General features: G+C 48.6%; 1 protein-coding gene and 1 long non-coding RNA gene across 5 annotated transcripts in view; one reads left to right on the top strand and one right to left on the bottom strand.

Moving 5' to 3' along the window:
* LOC144755389 (uncharacterized) overlaps positions 1–20725 on the bottom strand; it is an 890492-nt gene that overhangs the window by 185729 nt on the left and 684038 nt on the right. The gene's annotated exons all lie outside the window — the stretch shown is intronic.
* The window catches only part of LOC144753615 (uncharacterized), a 64617-nt gene that overhangs the window by 26192 nt on the left and 17700 nt on the right, over positions 1–20725 (top strand). For both annotated transcript variants that reach the window (XR_013594430.1, XR_013594429.1), the window contains one exon: positions 13904–14001. This is a non-coding gene — a long non-coding RNA (uncharacterized LOC144753615). The remainder of the gene's footprint in view (positions 1–13903; positions 14002–20725) is intronic.

The following is a 20725-nucleotide window of genomic DNA, read 5'->3' as shown; positions in this document are numbered from 1 at the left end:
GGTCATAGTTCTTAGACTTGCACCAGATACAAAACCTCTTCCACTTGTAAGCATAAGAAGTCCTAGTGGAAGGTCGCTTAGCCTCCTTCAGTATGTCCATACAATCCTCTGGGAGATTCAGATGGCCATATTGCACTATTTCAGGAGCCATGCCGCCAAACTCAAAGACGAGAGGTTGGGGTGTACCATCCGCCCCCCGAACTTCGTGAGAAGGTCCGGCCTGCACGGCAGCTTCATGTGAGGAAGGAGAGAGCGGTGAAGCAGGTCCGTGAACCACCACTGTCTGGGCCATTCAAGGGCAATCAGGATCATCCGCGCCCTGGACTGGGACAGCTTGATGAGAACCGCCGGAATCAGGGGAATTGGTGGAAAAGCGTACAGAAAGCTGTTCGACCAGTTGATCCATAACGCGTTCCCCAGCGTCCCCGGCTGGTAGTACCTGGAGGCGAAGCCTCGGCATTTGCTGTTTTCGGCGGTGGCGAACAGATCCACGTCTGGAGTTCCCCACCTTGCGAAGACTTCTCCTAGTACTTCGTCGTTTAAGACCCATTCGTGGTTTTCTTGAATGAGTCTGCTCAGTTTGTCTGCCTGAACATTCTGCACACCTGGCAGATGGGTGGCCGTTATAGACAGTCCTCGAGCCAGAAGCCAGTGCCAGATCGCCTGCGCCTCCTGCGACAGAGTGCGCGATCTCGAGCCCCCCTGCTTGTTGAGGTAATACATCGTTGTCGTGTTGTCCGTCTGAACAAGCAGAGAGTTGGTCTGAAAGGACGGGTGAAAAGCCTTCAGTGCCAAGTGCACAGCCCTGAGTTCCAGGAAATTGATGTGGTACGTGGCCTCCATCTGGGACCACGTCCCTTGAATTTGTAGGTCTCCGGAGTGCGCTCCCCAGCCCTGGAGAGAAGCATCCGTCACGATAGTCTGTGTGGGAATGTTCCTGTGGAAGGGAACCCCTCTGAGGAGATTCTCCTTCGAGCACCACCACTTCAGAGACTGAAGAGCATGCAGAGACAGCCGTATCTTGTCGTCCCAAGATCCTCTCCTCTGGTCCCATTGATCCTCCAAGCACTCCTGCAGCGGTCTCATGTGCAGCCGCGCATGTGGCGTCAGGAAGATACACGAGGCCATCGATCCCAGCAGAGAAGACACCGTCCTCACTGTCGTGGACGGAGTAGACATGAGAACCTGAGCCTTCCGAAGGAGTGATAAACGTCGCTCTTCCGAAGGAGACACGCTTGCCGACAGTGTATTGATGGAGGCTCCCAAGTACTGGATGCACTGGACCGGAATCGGGACCGACTTGGACATGTTGATGTGCAACCCCAGCTTGTTCAAGAGAACGCACGTCTTCTGGAAGTGTGCTTGAGCTTCCGAGAAGGAGGAGGCCTTGATCAACCAATCGTCCAGGTACGGGTAGACAAACACCTTGTTCTTCCGCAGGTGTGCTGCTACCACTGCCATACATTTCGAGAATGTCCTGGGTGCAGACTTCAGCCCGAAGGGTAGCACCGTGTACTGATAGTGATTGGTGCCGACTTGAAAGCGCAGAAACTTCCTGTGTTTGCATGCAATGGGCACGTGGAAGTATGCGTCCTGTAGATCTATGGCACACATCCAATCTCCTCGTTGCAGCTGAGGGTAGATCTGATGCAACGACAGCATGCGAAACTTTTCTCTGCGAATCCACTTGTTTGCCTGTCGCAAATCCAGAATGGGCCTGAACTCGTTTCTGTCCTTCTTGCGGACAAGAAAGAACCGAGAGTAAAGACCTCTTCCTCTTTGAGACAGAGGTACGTCTTCGATCGCCCTTTTCCTTAGCAGAATGTCTGCCTCCGCCTGAAGCTCGCGCAGTTGATACTGCGAGCTGACGGGAGGAATCGATGGAGGAGGGCTGGTGAAACGCAGACTGTATCCATTGCAAACAATATTCAGCACCCACTTGTCCTGAGTAATTTTTCTCCACTCTGCCAGAAAAAATTGAACGCTTTCCCCCACCGGAGCGGGTAACGGACGAGGGGGAAGTAACAGCTCAGGGTCGAGGCCGGGCCGGGCCCTTGGAAGCGGTAGAGGACTGCTGTCTACCTCTACCCCCCTGGCGTTTCTGGAAGGGCCGTCTATACTGCTGCTGCTGCTGCTGATGTTGTCCGGCAGACTGCCCTCTTCCACGACCCTGCGACCCGAACCGCCGTTGGAACTGGCGGTAGGGTTTCTTCTCCTTGGGCTTCTCCAAGCCCACCGCCGTCAGGGTCTCCGCCTCGGCCTTCATCCTGGCCATCTCGTCATCCGCGTGTTTTCCGAAGAGGGTATCTCCGGAAAACGGGAGATTCGCCACACGTTGTTGTGCTTCTGGCTTAAGAGACGTCAACCGGAGCCAAGCATGGCGCCTCTGGTTAATCCCGTGGCAGTATCCGTGCGCAGACAGCAAGGAAATATCCGCCGCGGCGCTAATGGCCTGGTTAGAGACCAGCATCCCCTCCTGGACGATCTCCATGAAGTCCTCTTTGCGGTCTCGAGGAACGAGGTCCGCAAACTGCTCCATTGAGTCCCACAGTGCACGGTCGTATCGTCCCAACAACGGCGAGTCACTGGCAGCCTTCATTGACGAGGAGGATGTACCACACGCTTTTCGCCCAGCAGAGTCGATCCAGCGGCTCTCCTTGTCCGGAGGCACCGTGGACGCAGGGGAGGTGGCATGAAGCTTCCGGGCCGCCGTCACAATGACCGAATCCGGCGCCGGGTCCTTTCTCAAGAAGGCTGGGTCCGAGTCCGGAGCTCTGTATTTCTTGAGGAGCCTGGAAGGCGCAGACTTCACAACCGCCGGCGTCAGGAAAAGTTGTTCAGCCGGCTCGAGGAGCCCCGGCACCAGAGGCAGTAGGGGGCGAGACAGGTGTTTCTTGTGTAACGTCTCAAAGATGACAGAAGTCGAAGGCGTAGGCGCTTCAACTTTGATCCCCAACTTCGCCGCTCCGCGCAGGAGAACCTCTTGGAATGTGCCGATATCGTCGATCGGGGACACCCTAGTCTCCGGCGAATCAGACAGCGTGGGCGAGTAAGAACGGGTCCCAGATGAGCGCGACCTGGACCGACGCCTCCTATGGCGATGCCTGGATCTCGATGAAGATCCGCGTCCACTCCTAGACTTGTCCCGTCTCCCCGAGCGAGACCTCGATCTCTTGGGCCTGGGACGGTCCGCCGGCCTCCCCGGTTCCGGAGTCCGAGGCTTCGGCTTCGACTTAGGAGTCTTCTTCGGCGGCGTCGGAAACTTGGGCATCGACACCGCCCGCGGTGGAACCGGGGGTGGGGGAGTCACTGGAAGCGGGGCCTGCGGAGCCGGTCGACCAGGCAATGGAGGGGGGGTCGGAGCCTTCGGAGGCGGACCCCTTGGTAAAGGAGGCAGTGAAGGAGGCGCTGAAGGCTTCTTCGGGGTATATACCTCGGAATACGCCGTTCCCGGCGAGCCATCATCCTGTCCGGAATGTGGGGAGCCCCCCACAGTCCTGGGCCTGTCTTTTCGACCTCCTGACGCCGAAGATCGGTGCCCAGACGGCGAACCTGGGTCCCTAGACGTCGAACGGCCCTTCGGCGTCGACCGCCTCTCACTCCTCGACGTCGAACGGTGTCGACGTCTCGACGTCGACCCCGACCAGATGGACGAGCCACGGAATCTCGACGACGGGCGATGGTGCCTCGACGGCGACCTCGACCTCTTCGGACGTCTCGACGTCGACCTGGATCGTCTCGACGTCGACCTCTTGGAACGTTTAGACGTCGATCTCTTTGAATGTCTCGACGTCGACGTCTTCCGCGCCGGAGACTGCTTCCGTCTCGACGGCGGCCTCGACGACGAGGATCCCCTCGACGACGATGTCCTCGACGGCGAACGGCGGTGTCGCCTCGACGCCGGGTCCTCCGATGTCGACCACTCGACGCCGACGGCGACGACGAGGAGATCGACACCGGCTTCGACGGCGGCCGGAACACGCCCCTCGACGTCGACGGGCGACGTTTTCTCAACCCAGAGCCCTGGGGAGACCGGGAACTGGCCGTGGACCTTCCCCTCGACGTCGTGGTCAACGCAACTGACCCAGACGGAGATCTTGGGCACGGGCTGGACTTCCTGCCCCTGGGGAGCCCCCCAGAGGCCTCAGCATGGGCAGAAGGAGCCCCTCCTGACCCACCTCGTGCCTTCAATCTTCTTTCTTCAAGTCCCTGAAGTCTGATTTTTCGCCTGTCCTTCAGGGTCCTTCCAGAGAAGCCTCTACAGATCACACACTCCTCAGGGATGTGGGAAGAGGGAAGGCAGAGGATACAGACCTCATGGGGGTCTGACTTGGCCTTCTTCCTGGAGCACTCCGGGCATTTGTCAAACAATGCTGGCATTATGGACAATAAAAGAGTGCAGGAACCCAAGAAGAAAGTCACTAAAGTACTTTAAAAGCACCAAAAATCGAATTTAGTGTAAAAACACCAACAAAACCCTTGAAAAGGGAGAGCTCAATGCTCCAGGGTCCTGCTTGCAGGAGCCGGAAAAAAGAACTGAAACTAAGTTGGACCTGCTATGCATTCTGGGATACTGGGAGAAGGTTCTGGAAGGTTCCTTAAAGGCACAGTATCCTATTTAAGCCACATAATGGCAGCCTATGGGGCTTGTCTGTCCAGGTTCTTCTCTCTATCATTCCTGAGGGATTTTGCTGTTAAGCAAGGGAAATCTGTACAGGCTTTGCTGTTTTGTGGATTTTGTGGTGGAATTTCTAGTTGAAGTACTGGACAGTGTAGCCTTTTTGGCTGCATTATCTGTCTTTAAATTCTCTCTTAAGTGTCTATGCATTTCTGCATTTTTTGACACTGTAAGAGATTATTTTTGATTGCTCCGGGGTCCACGCACATGGGCGGGACTATTCACTAGATTATGACTATACACAGAGATCCCCTACTACAGAACCTGTGGTGGAGGTGCAGTGGTGGTTGGGGACTGCCACACCAGTGGCCTGACCGCCGTATTACAAATATGGTGGTTGGATTATTTTTGGACCACCACAACCGCCAGGGACCCGCGTTCCCAGGCGGAGGTGCGGTGGTCTGGGACAGCAATCTGCTTGGCGGGCCCGCAGTGGCATGGCCTAGCATATTCTGAGTTTTCCACTGCCAGCCTTTTTATGGCATTCAGCCTGCCATGCAAAGGCTGTTGTTGAGGATACTAAGGGGGCTTTACAATGGGATGCATGCAGGGGGCACACGGTGTGCCCTCCATGTGTGCATGCACACCCCGTTCCTGCATGTCGTGCAGGAGCTCGCTTTGGCACCCCCATTGCCGTGCCTTCTTCAAAGGCACCACTGTGGGAACGCCAAAGTACCGCCTGCCAGACCAAGAGAAAATCATAATCTGGCAGGCGGCTGACAGTCCACTTTGGCGGTGCAGGAGCGGGGTGGTGGCATGCCACCACCGAGCAGGGTGGTGGCGTGCTGCGCTCCTGCACTGCCAAAGTTGTAATCAGCCCCTAAGTCTTCAAGGGAGCTGCAAAACTGGATGATAGAAAAATTTGGAACTTCAACAAATTAGTTGTTAATAATTATTTTTTGTTTCTCTTTGGTTTGAGATTCCCTTTGGTTAATTTTGGAGGGTGTGTGTGGTATTGTTATCCAATGTATGTTAGTTATGATATATTCTAATGTGTTAACCTGAATGTATTGCTGGATCATTCTTTATGGAATGTTATGGATTGAAGGTTGAAAGTTACAGAGTGGCACGCATGGGCCTTATTACAATAAAGAACTCGTTAAACATTTATCTTCTCCTGAATTATACTGCTGATTGCCTCTAATTTCACACTCATCTCATGTTCCAGCAGTAGTTTAGAACTTTTTCTTTAGAGCCATCTTCTTTTCGTCTGGGCTCTCTCAACTGCTGCCCTCTTCTCCTCCACAGCCAAGTTTAGCTTAGCTAATATGACATAGAGCAGTAAGTAGTTTAGTAACAATTTCAATTGGGCATATTTCTTAAATGTAACCCCTTCGGTGCTCAGGATGGAATGGTTCCATCATCAGCACCAGTGTTTCTGTGCTCATGAGGGAAACATTCTGCCATGTGCACTAAAACCTTCTGCTGCAAACAGCAGAGGGATTTCCTTTCCTTTTTGTTTTTTGGCCTCTGGAGTTGGGCAAGAGCTTGCCTAACTTCCTGCCTGAGGCTTTTATTTTATTTTCAAAGTATTAATGTTTGCGTGCATGGCATGCTAACGTCATTAAGTTGAAAATTAAAATAAAACTTAGTTTCAGTTTTACTGTTTCAGTGCTCGTGGGGATATCTCAGCCAGTTTACCTAAACAAATGGGAGAGGTATCGTTGGAAATGGGAGAACCTCTTGAAGGGCGATCCCCAACCAGGGAGGAGGGAGCAGCCCCTTGGGCAAGGGCCTTTGTTCCCCCCAATAAATTCTGGCATAATCAGTCTTTTGCCCCCCCCCCTGGGGGGGCAGCAGCCCCCATCTGCTCCCCGGGGCGGGAGGGGGGCAGAAAGCACCCTAGACATCAGGGATTCTGCCAAGGGTACATGCTTCCAAAAATGGGCATGCCAAGCCCCCACCCTTTCCCATTCTAAAAATGCAAAAGTCTTTCTTCCCCCTCCCAGGAAGCATATAAGGACAATAGCCCCTGATCTGCCCACTGGGGGCAGAAAGCCTACTAGGCACCAGGGATTTTTTTTTTATACATAGGGGTTGGGGCTGCCTAGAATGGGCATGCCAATGCTCCTTCCCCCCAAAAAATGCTACAGTCTTGCTGCCCTCCCAGAGGCAGCTGGGGGAAGTGGCCCCTTTATCTGCCCCGGGGGGCAGAAAGTCCACTCGGCACCAGAGATGGTTTATAAGTAGGGGGGGGCAGCCCAGAATGGGCATGCCTATGCCTCCACCCCCAGAAATAATGCCACAGTCTTTCTGCCCCTCCAGAGGCAGATTGAGGACACAGCCCCTTACCTGCCCCTCAGGGGAGCAGAAAGCCCACTAAACACTAGGGATCATTTTTCAAAGTTCTAGGGTGGGGGCTGCCCAGAATGGGCATGCCAAAGCCCCTTCCCCAAAAAATGCCAGTCTTTCTCCCCCAACAGGAGTCAGGTGGGGGCAGTAGCTCATGATCTTCCCTCCGAGGGCAGAAATCCCACTAGGCACCAGGGAATTCTTTTTTCAAAGTTCAGGCTTGGGGGCTGCTGAGAATGGGCATGCCAATGCCCCCATCCTACGAGAAAAATTGCCACAATCTTTCTGACCCCCCGGAGGCATATTGAGGAAATAGCCCCTTATCTGCCTCTCCAGGGGTGGGTAGTGGCAGAAAGCAAACTAAACACCAGGGATTCTTTTTTTTCAAAGTTCTGGGTTGGGGGTGCCCAGAATGCCAATGTCAATGCTCCCACCCCCCTATAAAATGCCAGTCTTTCTGCCCCCTCAGGAGTCAACGGGGGTAGGGGGGTAGTAATTCCTGATCTGTCCCTCCCTAGGGGGCAGAAAGCCTACTAGGCACTAGGGATTTTTTTTCAAAGTTCAGGGGCAGGGGCTGCTGAGAATGGGCATGCCAATGCACCCATCCCCAAAACAATTGCCAGCCTTTCTGTCCCCGGGAATCAGATGGGGGCATTAGACCCTTATCTGCCCCCGCCTAAGGGATAGAAAGCCTATGGGCACCAGGGATATTTTCAAACTTTAGGGGTGGAGCTGCTGAGAAAGGGCACACCAATGCCCCCACCTCACGAGAGTAATTGTCACAGTCTTTCTGACCCCCCGGAGGCAGATTGGGGAAATAGCCCCCTATGTGTCCCCCGGGGGGGCAGAAAGCCCACTAAACACCAGGGATATTTTTTCAAAGTTCTGGGGTGGGGACTGCCCAGAATGGGCATGCCAATGCCCCCAACCCCTAACAAATGTCAGTCTTTCTGCCCCCACAGGAGTCTACGGGGGCAGTAACTCCTGATGCGCCCCCCCCAGGGGGCACAAAGCCTACGAGGCACCAGGGATTTTTTTCAAAGTTCAGGGGTAGGGGCTGCCGAGAATGGGCATGCCAATGCCCCCATCCCCCCAAAAATTGCCAGCCTTTCTGCCCCCCCAGGAAGCAGATAGTGGCAATAGCCCCTTATCTGCCCCCCTTCTGTGTGGCAGAAAGCCAACCAGGTCCTAGGGATTATTGTTTTTGAATATGTAGGGGAGGTGGCTGCCCAGAATAGACATGCCAATGCCTCATCTCAAAAAATATTGCCACAGCCTTTCTTACCCCCCCCCCCCAAGAGGCAGATGGGGGCATAGCCCTTGATCTGCGGGAGGCAGAGAGCCCACTAGGCACCAGGGATTACACTGGCTTTTTTATTCATACGGTTGGGGGCTGCCTAGAATGGGCATACCAATGCCCCCATCCCCAGAGAAACATAGCCACAGTCCTTCTGCCCCCCTTGGGGCATATTGGGGCAATAGCCCCCGATCCATTCCCCACTAGGGTGGCAGAAAGCCCCTAGGCACTGACCTTTTATCGGAGTGTGCCTAGTTGTGGATTGTGGGCCTTCGCCCAGCAGACACCTAGGGAAAAATAGCAAACCTGTACATTTTTCAAAACTAGACACCAAGCGAAATCCAGGATGAGGTGGCTTATGTGCCTCTCATCAGGTTCTGTTACCAAGAATCCCTTGCAAACCTCAAACTTAGTAAAAAACACTGATTTTCCTCACATTTCTGTGATGGAAAGTTCTGGAATCTAAGGGGAGCAACAAACTTCCACCAACCCAGCATTTCTGCAAGTCTCCCGATATAAAATGGTACCTCACTTGTATGGGTAGGCCTAGTACCCGTGACGGGAAACTGCCCAAAACGCAACGTGGACACATCACATTTTTCCAGTGAAAAATGGCCCTTTTTTCCTAATGTGCCTAGCTGTGAATTTTGGACCCTAGCTCTGCCGGCACCTAAGGAAACATAGCATACCTATATATTTTTGAAAACTAGACCACAGGGAAATTCAGGATGTGTTGACTTGTGTGGCTCCCACCAGGTTCTGTTACCCAGAGTCCCATGCAAACCTCAAACTTTGTCAAACAAAACACATTTTCATCACATTTCCATGATGGAAAGTTATGGAATCTGCGTGGATCCACAAATTTCCACCAACTCAGCATTCCCCAACATCTCCCAATAAAAATGGTACCTCACTTGAGTGGGTAAGCCTAGTACCCTTGACAGGAAACGGCCCAAACCACAACGTGGACACCACATTTTTCCAGTGAAAATGTATCCTTTTTTTCCTAATGTGCCTAGCTGTGGATTTTGGACCCTAGCTCTTCTGGCACCTAAGGAAACCCAGCAATCCAATCCATTTTTGAAAACTGGACACCCAGGGGGAATCGAGGATGTAGTGGCTGTCAACAGCTTTTGAAACCCAGAATAACTTGCAAACCTCAAACATTGTAAAAAAACATTTACCTCACATTTCAGTGATGAAAAGTTCTAGAATCTGTGTGGATCCACAAACTTCCACCCACACAGCATTTCCCAAAGTCTCCAGATAAAAATGGTACCTCACTTGTGTGGGTAGGCCGAATACCCTTGACAGGAAACGGCCCAAACCACAAAATGGACACCCGTGAAAATTGATCCTTTTTCCTAACGTGCCTAGCTGCGGATTTTGGACCCTAGCTCTGCTTTTACCTTAGGAAACCTAGCAAGCATGTACATTTTTAACAACTAGACAGCCAGGGAAATTCTGAATGGGGCGACTTGTGTGGCTCTCACCAGGTTCTGAAACCCAGAATCCCTGCAAACCTCAAACTTTGTAAAAACAGATCACATATTTTCTTCACATTTCTGTGATGGAAAGTCCTGGAATCCAAGAGGAGCAACAAACATCCACCAACTCAGCATTTCCCAAAGCCTCCCTTTCAAAATGGTACCTCACTTGTGTGGGTAGGCCAAGTGCCCGTGACAGGAAACAGCCCAAAATGTACTGTGGAGAATTCAAAATAATCTATCACAAAAAGACTTTGTTTCGCGAGGGAGTCACCTGCGTTTTTGATCTCCGGCTCAGTAGCCATCTAGGGAAACCTACCAATTCCAGACATTTCCGAAAACTAGACACCTGGGGGAGTCCAGGGAGGTGTGAATTGTGGGGATCCCTCACAGCTTTCCTACCCAGAATCCCCTGCAAACCTCAAATTTAGCTGGGAAAAAAATCAAAGTTTTCTCACATTTCTGGGTGAGAAAGTTGTGGAATCCCAGGGCTGAAATTAATTTCCTACCACCCAGAGTTCCCCTTGGTATACTGATAAAAACTATACCTCACTTGTGTGAGTGTTCAATGCAGAATCCCCTAAAAACGTATTTAACAGTTTTCATAAAGCGTTTAGAGTTCGCTGTGCTATCCCCTCAATCCCTATGTTTTTGGACCTTTGCAGTCGCAGGCCCTCATCCCACCCACACAAGTGAGATATCATATTACTCAGGAGACTGAGGGGAACACTGAATGGTAGGACATTTGTGCCGGCAGTGATCCTAGCCAGAAATGTGAGGAAAGTATGATTTGGTTTTAGCTACATTTGAGAATTGCAGATGATTCTGGGTGGGAAACATTGAGGGATCCACGTACGCCATACTTCCCTGAACTGCCTTGGGTGTCTAGTTTTCAGAAATGTCTGGGTTTGGTAGGTTTACCCAGATGGCCGCCAAGCCCAAGACAAATAACGCAGGAGCCCCCTTGGCAAAACAAGGTCATTTTGTGATAGATCATTCTGATTTTTCAACAATACGTTTTGGGCCTCAAGAACTAGGCCTACCCACACAAGAGACTTACAATTTTTATTAGTAGACTTTGGGGAATGCTGGGTAGGTGGAGGTTTGTGGATTCACACAGATTCCAGAACTATCCACCATCACAGAGATATAAGGAAAATGTATTTCTTTTTACAAAGTTTGAGGTTTGTAAGGGATTCTGTGTAACAGAACCTGGTGAGAGCCACACAAGTCACCCCATCCTGGTTTCCCCTGGAAGTCTAGTTTAAAAAAATGTATAGGTTTGCTAGGTTTCTCTAGGTGCCAGCAGAACTAGGGTCCAAAATATACAATTAGGCACATTGCGAAAAAGGGTGAGTTTTCTCTTGAAAAATGTGATGTGTCCACCTTGTGTGTTGGGCCATTTCCTGTTGCAGGTACCACCCACACAAGTGAGGTAGCATTTTTTATCAGGAGACTTAGGGGAACACAGAATAGTAGAACACGTGTTATTATCAATTCACTTTATTTGCATTTCTGCCTTCCAAATGTAAGGCAATATGTAAAAAAGAAGACATTTTGAAAAACTACTTCTAATTCACAAGCTGGTATGGTTACCCAGAATTTTGGAGACTTGCCAATAACCACTGCTTCTAAACTGCATATTTTGTTTCCCATTTTGGAAATATATAGGTTTCATTGGTACCTATTTTTTACTCTTTATATTTTACCAAATGAATTGCTATATACCCGGTACACAATGAAAAACCATTGCAAGAAGCAGGTCAGTTATTGGCTCTGGGTTCCTCTGTATCTTGGAGAAGAAAATAAGTTACTCACCTGTAAACTGTGGTTCTCCAGTATTGATATCGTTAAAAGATTCACATGCTTGAATCATTCCCTGTCGTCGAAGTGGGAGTCCCAAGGTACATAAAAAGCAGTAAATAATGACTTTAATATTAAAGTTAATAGAGAAAAATATTCACTTTAATATCTTGCCCTAGTCATTAGGAATGGTCCAAACTCCAGCCAATCAGGCAGCAGCACCCTCTAGAACCCTCTCCACAGAGGCTCTCAGATTTTCAAGCACAAGTGTAACATAAACCTATTAAAATTAATTAGTAAAGGTACCAATGTTGGAGAACCACAGTTTACAGGTAAGTAACTTATTTTCTTCTCTAGTATTGGGGTATCTTTCATAGATTCACTTGCTTGAATCTGAATAGATAGCAGTTATATCATAGGTATGCATGCTGATAAAAAGGTATGCAGTATGAAATGTACGTAATCCTGTACGGCACAAAGAGTATCATGAATTCACATGCCCCTTTAAAATAATATATATATATTACCTACTGGCGGTCGCCAGTAGGTAGTTATAGTTAGGACCTAGTTTCATAGGAAATCCACAACATTCTATTTGGAATAACTTTGGCGCCGGTGGACGAATCTTCGTGAATTTCTCTAAGAAAATGGCCTGCTCAGTTCCGCTCCTTCCCTGAAAGTTTGTGGGTTATTTGTCAAAGTGGGGGCCGAGAAAAAAGGGGGGTCCCAAAACGTGTTTTACCCATGCAATTTTCCATAGGGACCTTTAGCCAGGGCTACAGCCCGAACGGTTGAACGGAATTACATGAAATTTGGCAGAGGTAGAGTTCTGTTCGCAGATTGTGCTTTTTGTTAAATGGTGTAAATCAGTTCAGTAGTTTCTGAGAAAATTGAAAGTAAAATCATAGCGATATCTAGAGACGGAGTTCAGCACGCGTACTGAAATCTGTTCAATTACGAGCGCGAGCTGCATGCTGATTGGCTGTGAACTGTCTGTCACCACTCGAAACCAGGAAGTGTTGGCGGCCATCTTGTGCCTCGCTAGGACCTAGTCACAAGAAAACAGTAAAACAAAGTTGAGAAATAAGGGAAGGGGGTAGGGTAGAGACATTCTGACCCTCCAGGCTTGCTCAGGGGGTCGTACATGGATGTTTAGGCTCTATTTTGGATTTTAATTTTTTTAAAGGAAAAACGCGGCGTACGCGTATGGAAATACGTACAATTACGAGCAAGAGCTGCATGCTGATTGGCTGTCAATACTCCAAACCAGGAAGTGATGGCAGCCATCTTGTTTGTCGGGAGAGCATAGTTACAAGAAAACAGTAAAGCAAAGTTGAAAATAAGGAAAGGGGGCAGGGTAGAAACATTCTGAGCCTATAGTCTTGGTCAGGGGGTGGTACATGGATCTTTAGGCTCAATTTTTATTTAAAAAAAAAATGGCGGAGTACTCGGGCAGTACTTGTACGCGGTGGAAAAGGTGAAAAAAAACTAGAAGTCCGTTTTATTCATTAGGTCCCGGGGGGAAATTACGGGGGCAATTTTTTTGCATAAGGGAGCTTTTAAGATGTCCCAAGCACTGGGGAACGGCACTCCTCTGGTTTTAATTTGAAGTATGCGGGGGGGGGGGTTACGGTCCTACTCCCCGCAGTCTCGGTGAGCGGCACCCCTCGGGTCTTTTTAAAAAAAAATGTTTTGAGCTCTCTCTCTCTCTCCCCGTACACGTCGCGGGGAACGCCACATTTCTGGGGCAGTGATATGTAAAATGACCTTCCAGCTCCGGGTACCTGCATTGTCTGGAGTTTTTTATTAATGTTGGGAGGGTGGGCTTGATAATACGTCCTTGTAAATTCCCATAGAAGCCTATGTTCTGGTGTTAACATGGGCTTCTATGGGAAATAACAAGGCGTTATTATGAAGCTCATTATCACCGTTTTATCGGCAGTTTCTTGCCAATAAAACGGCGATAATTGTAACACCGGTCCTTGATAATATGCACCTAAGTTTACAGGTCAAAAAAAGAGCAATGAGCCAAATTATCAACAAAAGGCGATACATTATCGTCGCTTTTATCGGCAGGAAACTGCCGATAAAAGTGTGCGTAGTGTACAGCAGCTTCTTTGTAAAAACTATAATTACCTCAGAGCAGTGACAACAGATACGTTACAACAGTCTGACAAACAGATCCACAACCTTTTTACGCCACTTTTGAGTCACTTTTAACATGAGTAAAGTGTCGCAAGAAAAAATCTCAACTCCATACTCTGCGACACAGTTTTAATGTTGTTTTCTCTCTCTTTCTCTCTCTCATTCTCTGTGACATAATTTCTCTTTCTCTCTTAAACGTAGACACTGCTCTCTTGGACGTGTAGACGTGTAGAAGAATTGTTCAGAATAAGTTGTGACACCAACTGCCTGAAATGTTTACCCGCAAGGTTTATACAACGGTAAGCACAGAGGCCTAGATCTGCAAAGCCTTCATAAGAATGCATTTGAAATAAGTCGCCATAACGGGCGTCAGTAACGCAGTAGGCACTTCCATATAGACACCACTTGAACGCGGCACTATAACAGAACTGGAATGTACGAGTCACACTGCACACGTAAAACCGTAGAGTTACCAAAACTTGTAGGGGCATAGTATCAAGAACGGTGATAAAATTATCGCCGTTACAGTGGCAAGAAACTGCCGCTAAAGCGGCGATAATGGGCTTGATAATAGGCCCTTGTGAATAACCATAGGAGCCCAGGTTAACACCAGAACCTGGGCTGCTATGGGAAGTTACAAGGGCCTATTACCTGACAATCTTGCTGAATATTCTGCGTAAATTGAGTAGAACCAGAACATATGTCCAAAACATTTTGAATATCAGAAACACTTTCTATTTTACTTTTATCACTACTGCATTTCTCATAAACAGAATACAACGAACAGAATCTTTCTTTCCGATTTTCAACAATTTGTTGTTGCAAACTTTCAAGAAAAAAAACAACATTAACAACTACATTAGCTTACCAGTTGACACCATAACTATTTTAAAACTGATAACCAACATTCTCTTCAACACTGTCCTTTTTCTTTTTGCCTCCAATCACAACTTCATCTTGTTTTTTGTTTTTCTACAGCTTCACTACAGATATTCTCAAATCTTTTTTTCTACCTACCACATGCTTTTCAAATATTGGATATTGACCTAGATTGGGTGCATATTGTATGTATGTATGTATTGTGCACTTATATAGCGCATACTGTCACCCAAAGGGTATCCTGGCGCTCTGACTGAACATAGCTAAGTACATGCATACACAGATTACGCTGCTCTAGGAAACAAGTAGGTCTTCAGGCTTCTCTTAAAGGCTAGGAATTCACTATGGATCCTCAATAAAAGTGGGAGAGAATTCCACAGCTTAGCAGCGGCAAAGCTAAAGGAGCGGCCACCCATCCTTACCCTCTGAAACCTGGGAACTGTCACCAAGCGTGCAGAGGAAGAGCGTACGGTCCGGTAGGTGGAATACCAAGAAAACAAGTTCTGCAGCAGAACTGGACCACGTCCATGCAAGGCTTTAAAAACCAGGCAAGAGGATTTGAAAAGAATACGTTGATGCACTGGCAGCCAATGCAAGTCGCGCAGCGCAGAGGTGGAAGAAGCCGTGTGCGGCCGGGAGAGGGCCAGTTTGGCTGCCATATTTTGAACACGCTGCAATTTACCAACCAGCAGTTTAGGTGCTTCAAGAAGCAGAGCGTTGCAGTAGTCCAGCCTGCTTAAAATGATCCCGTGCACCACTTCTGGTCTGGCCTGTGCTGGGAGTAGCGGCAGGACTTTCCGCAACATCCGCAGCAGCATCATACACGTTGCAACGGTTTTGTTGGCAAAGGCAGCCAATTGCAAGTTGGGGCCAAACACAACCCCAAATTGCGAGCAGACTCTGCTGCTGACACTGCCCCTAAGAAGGAGGACGGGCAGAAATCATCTGGAACAGTACAGCACCTCCGTTTTCGCACCGTTAAATTGGAGGGAGTTGGAACGCAGCCAGTCCGCTGTAGCTGTCATGCAGCGATGGAATGTCTCTAAAGAGACTGCATCTTTACCCTCCAAGGAAAAGATCAGTTGGATATCGTCAGTGTAATTAAACAATGAGACACCAAAGGACCTTATCAGTTGGATCAGAGGGCGGAGGTACAAATTGAATAAAATTGGGCTGATGGCCGACCCCTGAGGCACACCCTGCCCTACTTTCCGCACTCCCGACCTAAAAGGCGGCAAAGGCACCTACCTGTTGTTAAGGTACGAGACTAACCAGTCCCTCGCCCGCCCTGTCACCCCGATCTCCTCTAGTCTCCTGATGAGGGTGGAGTAGCTGACCGTGTCGAACGCGGCCGACATGTCGAGCAGCACTAAAAAGGCTGCCCGACCCATGTCGACCCGCGAACGGAGATTGTCCAACACGACCACCAGCGCGGACTCCACCCCATGCGCTGGCCGGAATCCAAACTGTGCCACATCCAACCCGATGTTATCTTCCAGGAATCCAGATAGAGATCGGGTAACCAGCTTTTCCATGATCTTTACCGGAAAAGGAAGCAGAGAGATGGGCCTGTAATTTGACAAGCAGGTGGGGTCGAGTGTGGGTTTCTTCAGGAGGGGTGAAACTACCGCCAATTTCCAGCACTCCGGGACAGTCGCGGTGTTAAAAGACTGAAGACAGATGGAATACAAAGGGTGGAAGAGTTCCTTCTGGAACAGCTTCCAAAATTTATGCGGAAGCGGATCCATCGGAGAACCCGATGACACAGTCAGCGCCAATTTACAGAACCCCTCAAAGTCAGGAAGGGAAAAACAGCTCAGCAAAGGCCGAATAGATGGTTCTTCCGGAGTACCCAGACTAGATGACATGTCCGGGAGAGCCCCGTAACCAATTATACTCTTTCACACAACTTGCATCTGCACTAATCTTTGTCTCATCAAAATCAATCAAATACAAGCCAGATAAAGTTCTCACTCGAGACAAAGCAACATATGCCATACCCTCTTTAAACACAGTACTTCCAATATTCACTAAAGCACTATCTACACTTAAACCTAGAGATTTATGAATGGTCACCGCATACGCCAAATTAACAGGAAACGTTTTTCTGCGAACATACAAATCTTTTACAAGCAAAAAACGAGCTGAACAACGACTAAATTGTTGTACTTCTTCAATTTCATCAAATTTGATTTTCAAAAATTCTATACCATCTCTATTTACATAATTAACAAAATCAACAATTTTACCTATTGCTCCATTTACTAAACCTTTTTCCACATGCAAATTACGTCGTAAAATGACCCTACAGTTTACACATGCATATAAATTATTTTCTAAACCAGCAGTTTTACTTATCGATTTCTCTAAAGAATCCAATTCCCTCTTCAACTTTTCAGTCAAAATAATAGTGATTCCTTCATGTTATATTTCATCCATAGCTTCCAATTTTATAATTTCTTCATTTTCCAACTTTAACATTTCTTCATTGAATAGACAACATTCACGCAGTGTTGGCATTAAGCAGATTACAGATTTGTTTTCTGCAATTCTCATATATATTTTCTCTGGGACAATATTTTCATTTGGAAACAAATTAGAAAGTAATCTTCTCTGTAAAGCTTATTTGCCATGTGTAGTCACTTTCCCAATTCTTATATCTTGAAGAATAGTTCCATAATCAACATCATTTGCCTGTCACATATTTGTAATAGGTTCCTTATATTCAAAACATGACCAAATGTTTACATTTCCAATGCTCCCCAAAGATTTTTTGGTATCTTCATGCGTCAGTGTTTTAAACACTGGTTGTCCTTTTACAGGAGTAAGTTGTAGTAGATCTCCAAAAACGATGACGAGTTTTCCTCCTAATAATACGTCATACTCTGTTTTAAGAATTTGCTACATTCTTAAATGCACAAAGGTAAGCATTAAGTTTGATACCATGCTAACCTCATCAATAATGAGAAGTTTCATTTTCCTCAAGACTCTAGAAACTTCACAACAAGCTTCTCCAGATAGCTTGTGGTATTCTAATTTGTTTTCATGCTCTACTGGTAGCATTAATAAACAATGTAAAGTAATTCCTTTAATACTGTGGGCTGATAATCCAGTTGGAGCAGTGACAAAACAAGACAAATGCGACTCAGTTGTTTTCTGTAGAAAAGTTGTGATAACTTTAATTAAAAAACCTTCCCTGTTCCAGCTTGTCCACTCACATACATTCGGATAGGTTTAAATGATGAGCAAGAGCACTCTTTCTTCTCATGAAGTAATCCATGGTGAATCTGTTCTCTCACTTGCTCATATATTTGTTTCTGCTCAACATTTAGTTGTTCTTCCAAGTTTCCTAAGTTTGTTACATCTCCTTTAGCTAGATGCATTGCTGTTTCCACCTCCTCCATAGCAGTTGCTGCTTCATTTTGAACAATTGGTTCTCCTAGTGCATGGGTACTCGCAAACCTACTCTCGGGGGCCAAATTTACAGTTTGGTTTGTGTCCGAGGGCTGCACCGGTGGGGGCGGGGTCAGTGGGGGGCGGGGGGGGGGGCTAGAGCAACAAAAAAACTGTGACCATGAGGTTGAACACAGGTCCCTGCAGCGGATGCCTTCGTCCACTGAGCTACAAGACTCTTCCTCAGCCCCTCCCTCACTCCCCTTCCCTCCCTCCCTCACTTCCTCCCTCACTCCCATTCCCTTACTTCCTCCCTCACTCACTCCCCTTCCCTCACTCCCTCCCTCCTTCACTCCCCTTCCCTCACTCCCTTCCCTTCCCTAACTCCCTTCCCTCACTCCCTCCCCTTCCCTCACTCCCTTCCCTCACTCCCCTTCCCTCCCTCCCCTTCCCTCACTCCTTCCCTCCTTCACTCCCCTTCCCTCACTCCCTCCCCTCACTTCCTTTCCCTCACTCCCTCACTCCCCTTCCCTCACTCCCTCCCTCACTCCCTCCCTCACCCCCCTCACTCCCCTTCCCTCCCTCCCTCACTCACCTTTCCTCACTCCCCTTCCTCACTCCCTCCCTCCCCTCACTCCCTTCCCTCACTCCCTTTCCATCACTCCCTCCCTCACTCCCCTTCCCTCACTCCCTTTCCCTCACTCCGTCTCCCTCACTCTGTCTCCCTCTGTCGCCCTCCGCCGCCTTCTCCCTCTTTCGCCCTCCTTCCTCTGTCTGTCTCCCTTTCTCTGTTTCCATTTCTCGGTCTCCCTTTCCCTCCCTCTCCCTCGGTCTCTGTCCCTCTACCTCCCTCTGTCATCTTACCCTGCCTGTGTATCACTGGGCTGAGACAGCTTCCCCAGCCAGCTTCCCCAGTGCGCACAGACACACAGCCCCACAGAGCACTTCACAGGTCTTTAAAAAGACCATTTGCATGTGAATGGGGCTTTGCTGTATTTCACCTCCTCTTAGCGCCCCTGCAGCTCCACTCCGGCCTCGCTGGATTGAATCGCCCGTCCCCCACAGAGCAGCAGAGTCTCTCTGACTCCGAGTGTCTCTGCAACCGGCAGTGTTTGCAGACACTCTTTGAAAATGCTTTTTTAAAAACACGGGTACGTCTCATGGTCCGCGGGCTGCCACGGAAGGCTTGCCGGGCCGCTGCCAGCCCGCGGGCCGTACTATGAGTACCCGTGTCCTAGTGGGTCCTGACTCAACGGAGCAGAAGTTGACTGTCTTGAGAACTGTCTCTAGGAATCTCAGCTGCAATTGTAGCTTCTTGCTCAATTTCGTCGTTCAACATTTTCACATAATTAGCAAAAACAGGACATTCTATAGTATCTTTACTTGCGTTGAAGGAATCTTCATACCTCTCAAAATCTCCAAGTAATTCCAATTCTGAACACCACTGTTTAAAAAGTTGCAAAAGAGCTAAGTAGTAAAATTCCCTTTTGTCAGGAGTTTCATAACTCAGTTTACGGTGATTAATCAAATGTCCTTTTCTTTGTTTCACCAAACTTCCTTCAGAACCAACCACGGCATATATACCATTATTGATGTTTTCTGTAACATGCCGTTTAAAAATATAGGGGCCGATTATGATGGCGGACGGACCTGAGTCCGTCCGCCACCATAGAGTAGGAGGGACCATCCGCAGGGGCTGCGGCGGTCCCTCCGTGCAGATTAGGATGTGACCGCCAGGGTGGCAGTCACATCCTCAATCTTTAACATTGCGGCGGCTGCACCCGCCGCAATGTTAAAAATGCATGCTCGGCATTTGCGTGCACAAAGCAGCAGGCACCGCGCGGTGCCTGCCGCTTTGTCCACGCAAATGCAGGCCCCCCCATGTGCACCCCCCACCCCCCTTCACCAAGGGGGCCCGCAACGGGCCCCCGAAGTCAATGTCCGTATGCTTTTCCACGGCGGAAAAGCTGCAGTGGAAAAGCATATGATTTCCGCCATCCTAATATGGCTGGCGGTGTCTGACAGACACCGCCAGCCATGTTAGAGCTTTTCCGCCGCGGTCGGAACCCGACCACGGCGGAAAAGCTGCGAACGGATTTTGAGACCCACTGCCATCCTAATTTGGCGGTGGGTCTTTTGTGCCTCCGCAGAGGTTTTCCCACATCCTCCGGGCCGGCGGTGGCTTCCGCCCGCCCGGAGGATGCGGGAAAACCGCGATCCTAATCGAGCCCCTAGTTTTGAAGCACTTCATACAGACACATGTCTTCAAGATGATGACTTCTATTTGGATAATATGTATCCAACATATTTGTTTTCACAATATCTGTACTTTCTGGCTCTTTTTCAGCTAAATATTCAATTTATTGTACAGATTTAAGTACTCGATTTCGTGTTGCAGCAAGACCTGGACTCACCCAAATGATTCTTCTAGATTTGGAGTAAAGACTTGCAGATAATAAGCGATCTGAACATTCATACGCTCCAATTTCGCGATGAGATAACATCTTCAAACTGTAACTATATTATTTCTTACTTAGACTCTTCTCGTGGGAAATCTCTCCCCACATCTCCTTCAATTCTGTCTCTTCTGATTTTGTTATGTAGGATGTTACATATCGAGCAACAGTAATTGAATTGTCTGCAACATATTGAATATCCATGTTAGCATTAACATGGACAAAATGACTGGGTTGTAGTCATTTATGTATTTTGAATCTTCATTTCTTCTTAAGTTGTAGGTATTTTTGGGAG

Source organism: Lissotriton helveticus, chromosome 5_1, assembly GCF_964261635.1.
Source record: "Lissotriton helveticus chromosome 5_1, aLisHel1.1, whole genome shotgun sequence".
NCBI classification, from domain to species: domain Eukaryota; kingdom Metazoa; phylum Chordata; class Amphibia; order Caudata; family Salamandridae; genus Lissotriton; species Lissotriton helveticus.
This window is presented reverse-complemented; position numbering and strand designations above follow the sequence as displayed.